This window comes from Calliopsis andreniformis, unplaced genomic scaffold (genome assembly GCF_051401765.1).
Source record: "Calliopsis andreniformis isolate RMS-2024a unplaced genomic scaffold, iyCalAndr_principal scaffold0007, whole genome shotgun sequence".
Lineage (NCBI taxonomy): Eukaryota > Metazoa > Arthropoda > Insecta > Hymenoptera > Andrenidae > Calliopsis > Calliopsis andreniformis.
Genome location: NW_027480425.1, coordinates 18,380,493 through 18,387,150, shown reverse-complemented (window position 1 = coordinate 18,387,150; position 6,658 = coordinate 18,380,493).

Genomic DNA, 6,658 nt, shown 5'->3' with positions numbered 1-6,658 from the left:
GGTTTCGCTCTAGGGCGTTGCTCCACGAGATCGAATAGTTAGTTCCTTAGAAGTCAACGCCCGAAGCATAAAATACAATAAAAATACAACAGATTTTCCATCGTACAACATTAATAATTGCAACCAGTGTGAAAGACATTGTCATTTCTAAGTTCCGGGCGACCTAGGCTTCACTCTAGGGCGTTGCTACACCAGACCGAATAGTCAGGGTCTAAGAAGTCATCGCCAGAAGCATAAAATACAAAAAAATACAACAGTTTTTCCATCAAATAACAGGAATAATTGCAACAAGTATGAAGGTAATAGTCATTTCTACGTTCCGGGCAACCTAGGCTTCACTCTAGGGCGTTGCTCAACCTGATCGGCAAGCCAGCGCATAAGAAGTCAACGCCAGAAGCATAAAATACAATATAAATACAACATCTTTTCCATCGTATAAAACGAATAATTGCAAACATTGTGAAAGTACCAGTCATTTCTACGTTCCGGGCATCCTCGGCTTCACTCTAGGGCGTTACTGCACCAGATCGAATAGTTCGGGCCTAAGAAGTCAACTCCACAAGCATAAAACACAATATAAATGCAACAGCTTTTCCATCGTATAACAGGAATAAATGCAACCAGTGTGAAAGTAATGGTCATTTCTACGTTTCGGGCATCCTAGACTTAACTCTGAGGCATTGCTCCACCAGATCGAATACATAGGGCCTTAGAAGTCAACGCCAGAAGCATTAATTACAATAAAAATCCAACAGTTTGTCCATCGTATAACAGGAATAATTGCAACCAGCGTGAAAGTAATGGTCATTTCTACGTTCCGGGCAACCTAGGTTTCGCTCTAGGGCGTTGCTCCAACACATCGAATAGTTAGGGCCTTAGAAGTCAACGCCAGAAGCTTAAAGTACAATATAAATACAACAGTTTTTCCATTGTATAAAATGAATAATTGCAAGCAGTGTGACAGTAATGATCATATGTACGTTTCGGGCATCCTAGGCTTCACTCTAGGGCGTTGCTCCACCACATCGAATAGCTACGACCGTAGAAGACAACGCCTGAAGCATAAAATACAATAAAAATACAACAGTTTTTCCAACGTATAACAGGAATAATTGCAACCAGTGTGAAAGATATGTTCATTTCTACGTTCCGGCCAACCTAGGCTTCACTCCAGGGCGTTGCTCCACCAGTTGGAATAGATAGGGCCTTAGAAGTCAACGCCAGAAGCATTAAATATGTTAAAAATACAACAGTTTTTCCATCGTGTAACAGGAATAACTGCAACCAGTGTGAAAGTGATGGTCATTTCTACGTTCCGGGCAACCTAGGCTTCATTCTAGGGCGTTGGTCCACCAGATCCAATAGTTAGGGCCTAAGAAGTCAACGCCAGGAGCATAAAATACAATATAAATACAACAGCTATTCCACCGTACAACAGGAATAATTGCAGCCAGTGTGAAAGTAATGGCCATTTCTAGGTTCCGGGCATCCTAGACTTAACTCTGAGGCATTGCTCCACCAGATCGAAGAGCTAGGGCCATAGAAGTCAACGCCAGGAGCATAAAATACAAAATAAATACAACAGCCTTTCCATCGTATAAAACGAATAATTGCAACCAGTGTGAAGGCTATGGTCATTTCTAGGTTCCGGGCAACCTAGGCTTCACTCTAGGGCGTTGCTCCTCCACATCGAATAGTTATGGCCTTAGAAGTCAACGCCAGGAGCATAAGATACAATAAAAATACAACAGTTTTTCCATCGTATAAAACGAGTAATTGCAACTGTTATGAAAGTTATGTTCATTTCTACGTTCCTGGCAACCTAGGCTTCACACTAGGGCGTTGGTCCGCCAGATCCAATAGTTAGGGCGTGAGAAGTCAACGCCAGAAGCATAAAATACAATAAAAATACAACAGCTTTTCCATCGTATAACAGGAATAATTGCAACCACTGTGAAGGTAATGGTCATTTCTACGTTCCTGTCAACCTAGACTTCACTCGAGGGCGTTGCTCCACTAGATCGAATGGATAGAGCCTCAGAAGTTGACGCCTGAAGTATAAAATACAATATAAATACAACAGTTTTTCCATCGAATAACAGAAATAATTGCAACCAGTGTGAAAGTGATGGTCACTTCTACGTTCCGGGCGACCTAGACTTCACTATAGGGCGCTGGTCCACCAGATCCAATAGATAGGGCTTAAGAAGTCAACGCCAGAAGCATAAAATTTAAAATAGATACAACATTTTTTCCATCGTATAAAACGAATAATTGCAACCAGTGTGAAAGTAATGGTCATTTCTACGTTCCGGGCAACCTAGGTTTCGCTCTAGGGCGTTGCTCCACGAGATCGAATAGTTAGTTCCTTAGAAGTCAACGCCCGAAGCATAAAATACAATAAAAATACAACAGATTTTCCATCGTACAACATTAATAATTGCAACCAGTGTGAAAGACATTGTCATTTCTAAGTTCCGGGCGACCTAGGCTTCACTCTAGGGCGTTGCTACACCAGACCGAATAGTCAGGGTCTAAGAAGTCATCGCCAGAAGCATAAAATACAAAAAAATACAACAGTTTTTCCATCAAATAACAGGAATAATTGCAACAAGTATGAAGGTAATAGTCATTTCTACGTTCCGGGCAACCTAGGCTTCACTCTAGGGCGTTGCTCAACCTGATCGGCAAGCCAGCGCATAAGAAGTCAACGCCAGAAGCATAAAATACAATATAAATACAACATCTTTTCCATCGTATAAAACGAATAATTGCAAACATTGTGAAAGTACCAGTCATTTCTACGTTCCGGGCATCCTCGGCTTCACTCTAGGGCGTTACTGCACCAGATCGAATAGTTCGGGCCTAAGAAGTCAACTCCACAAGCATAAAACACAATATAAATGCAACAGCTTTTCCATCGTATAACAGGAATAAATGCAACCAGTGTGAAAGTAATGGTCATTTCTACGTTTCGGGCATCCTAGACTTAACTCTGAGGCATTGCTCCACCAGATCGAATACATAGGGCCTTAGAAGTCAACGCCAGAAGCATTAATTACAATAAAAATCCAACAGTTTGTCCATCGTATAACAGGAATAATTGCAACCAGCGTGAAAGTAATGGTCATTTCTACGTTCCGGGCAACCTAGGTTTCGCTCTAGGGCGTTGCTCCAACACATCGAATAGTTAGGGCCTTAGAAGTCAACGCCAGAAGCTTAAAGTACAATATAAATACAACAGTTTTTCCATTGTATAAAATGAATAATTGCAAGCAGTGTGACAGTAATGATCATATGTACGTTTCGGGCATCCTAGGCTTCACTCTAGGGCGTTGCTCCACCACATCGAATAGCTACGACCGTAGAAGACAACGCCTGAAGCATAAAATACAATAAAAATACAACAGTTTTTCCAACGTATAACAGGAATAATTGCAACCAGTGTGAAAGATATGTTCATTTCTACGTTCCGGCCAACCTAGGCTTCACTCCAGGGCGTTGCTCCACCAGTTGGAATAGATAGGGCCTTAGAAGTCAACGCCAGAAGCATTAAATATGTTAAAAATACAACAGTTTTTCCATCGTGTAACAGGAATAACTGCAACCAGTGTGAAAGTGATGGTCATTTCTACGTTCCGGGCAACCTAGGCTTCATTCTAGGGCGTTGGTCCACCAGATCCAATAGTTAGGGCCTAAGAAGTCAACGCCAGGAGCATAAAATACAATATAAATACAACAGCTATTCCACCGTACAACAGGAATAATTGCAGCCAGTGTGAAAGTAATGGCCATTTCTAGGTTCCGGGCATCCTAGACTTAACTCTGAGGCATTGCTCCACCAGATCGAAGAGCTAGGGCCATAGAAGTCAACGCCAGGAGCATAAAATACAAAATAAATACAACAGCCTTTCCATCGTATAAAACGAATAATTGCAACCAGTGTGAATGCTATGGTCATTTCTAGGTTCCGGGCAACCTAGGCTTCACTCTAGGGCGTTGCTCCTCCACATCGAATAGTTATGGCCTTAGAAGTCAACGCCAGGAGCATAAGATACAATAAAAATACAACAGTTTTTCCATCGTATAAAACGAGTAATTGCAACTGTTATGAAAGTTATGTTCATTTCTACGTTCCGGGCAACCTAGGCTTCACACTAGGGCGTTGGTCCGCCAGATCCAATAGTTAGGGCGTGAGAAGTCAACGCCCGAAGCAAAAAATACAATAAAATTACAACAGTTTTTCCATCGTGTAAAACGAATAATTGCAAAAAGTGTGAAAGTTATGGTCATTTCTTCGTTCCGGGAAACATAGGCTTCACTCTAGGTCGTTGCTCCACCAGATCGAATAGTTAGGGCCTTAGAAGTCAACGCCAGAAGCATAAAATACAATAAGAATACAACAGTTTTTCCATCGTATAACAAGAGTAATTGCAACCAGTGTGAAAGTGATGGCCATTTCTACGTTCCGGGCAACCTAGGCTTCACTCTGGGTCGTTGCTCCACCAGATCGAATAGTTAGGGCCTAAGAAGTCAACGCCAGAAGCATAAAATACAATATAAATACAACAGTTTTTCCATCGTATATCTGGAATAATTGCAGCCAGTGTCAAAGTAATGGCCATTTCTACGTTCCGGGCATCCTAGACTGAACTCTGAAGCATTGCTCCACCAGATCGAAGAGTTAGGGCCTTAGAAGTGAATGCCAGAAGCATAAAATACAACATAAATACAACAGCCTTTCCATCGTATAAAACGAATAATTGCAAACAGTGTGAAAGTTATGGTCACTTCTACGTTCCGGGCAACCTAGGCTTCAGTCTAGGGCGTTTCTCCACCAGATCGAATAGCTACGACCTGAGAAGTCAAAGCCAGAAGCAGAAAATACAATAAAAATGCAGTAGTTTTTCCATCGTATAACAGGAATAATTGCTACCAGTGTGAAAGTGATGGTCATTTCTACGTTCCGGGAAACCTAGGCTTCACTCTAGGTCGTTGCTCCACCAGATCGAATAGTTAGGGCCTTAGAAGTCAACGCCAGAAGCATAAAATACAATAAGAATACAACAGTTTTTCCATCCTATAACAAGAGTAATTGCAACCAGTGTGAAAGTGATGGCCATTTCTACGTTCCGGGCAACCTAGGCTTCACGCTAGAGCGTTGGTAAACCAGATCGAATAGTTCGGGCCTAAGATGTCAACTCCAGAAGCATTAAATACAATATAAATGCAACAGCTTTTGCATCGTATAATAGGAATAATTGCGACCAGTGTGAAAGTAACGGCCATTTCTACGTTCCGGGCAACCTAGACTTAACTCTGAGGCATTGCACCACCAGATGGATGAGTTAGGGCCTTAGATATCAACGCCCGAAGCATTATGTACAAAATAAATAGAACAGTTTTTCCGTTGTATAAAACGAATAATTGCAACCAGCGTGAAAGTTATGGTCATTTCTACGTTCCGGGCAACCTAGGCTTCACTCCAGGGCGTTGCTCCACCAGATCGAATAGGTAGGGCCTTAGAAGTCAACGCCCGAAGCATAAAATACAAAATAAATAGAACAGTTTTTCCATTGTATAACACGAATAATTGCAACTAGTGTGAAAGTTATAGTCATTTCTACGTTCCGGGCATCCTAGGCTTCACTCCAGGGCGTTGTTCCACGACATCGAATAGCTAGGGCCTTAGAAGTCAACGCCAGAAGCATAAAATACAAAATAAATGGAACAGTTTTTCCATTGTATAAAACGAATAATTGCAACCAGTGCTGAAAGTTATGGTCATTTCTAAGTTTCGGGCAACATATTCTTCACTCCGTGACGTTGCCCCACGAGATCGAATAGATAGGAACTATAAAGTCAACGCCAGAAGCATAAAATACAATAAAAATACAACAGGGTTTCCATCGTATAGCATGAATAATTGCCACCAGTGTGAAAGTAGTGGCCATTGCTACGTTTCGGGCAACTTAGGTATCACGCTAGGGCGTTGCTCCACCAGACCGAATAGCTAGGGACTTAGAAGTCAAGTCCCGAATCATAAAATGAAATAAAAGTACAACAGTTTTTTCCATAGTATAACGGGAATAATTGCAACCAGTGCCAATGTGATGGTCATTTCTAAGTTCCGGGCAACCTAGGCTTCACTCTAGGCCGTTGGTCCACCAGATCCAATAGTTAGGGCCTAAGAAGTCTACGCCAGAAGCACCAAATACAAAATAAATACAATAGTTTTTCCATCGTATAAAAGGAATAATTGCAACCAGAGTGAAAGTTATGGTCATTTCTACGTTCCGTACAACCTGGGCTTCACTATAGGGCGTTGCTCCACCAGTTCGAATAGCTAGGGCCTTAGAAGTCAACGCCCGAAGCATAAAATACAAAATAAATAGAACAGTTTTCCATTGTATAAAACTAATGATTGCAACCAGTGTGAAAGTTATGGTCATTTCTACATTCTGGACAACCTAGGCTTCACTCTAGGGCGTAGGTCCACCAGATCCAATAGTTAGGGCCTAAGGAGTCAACCCCAGAAGCTCCAAATACGATATAAATACATCAGTCTTTCCGTGGAAATGGTCATATGTTTCACACTGGTTGCAATCATTCGTTTTATACAATGGAAAAACTGTTGTATTTGTATTGTATTTTATGC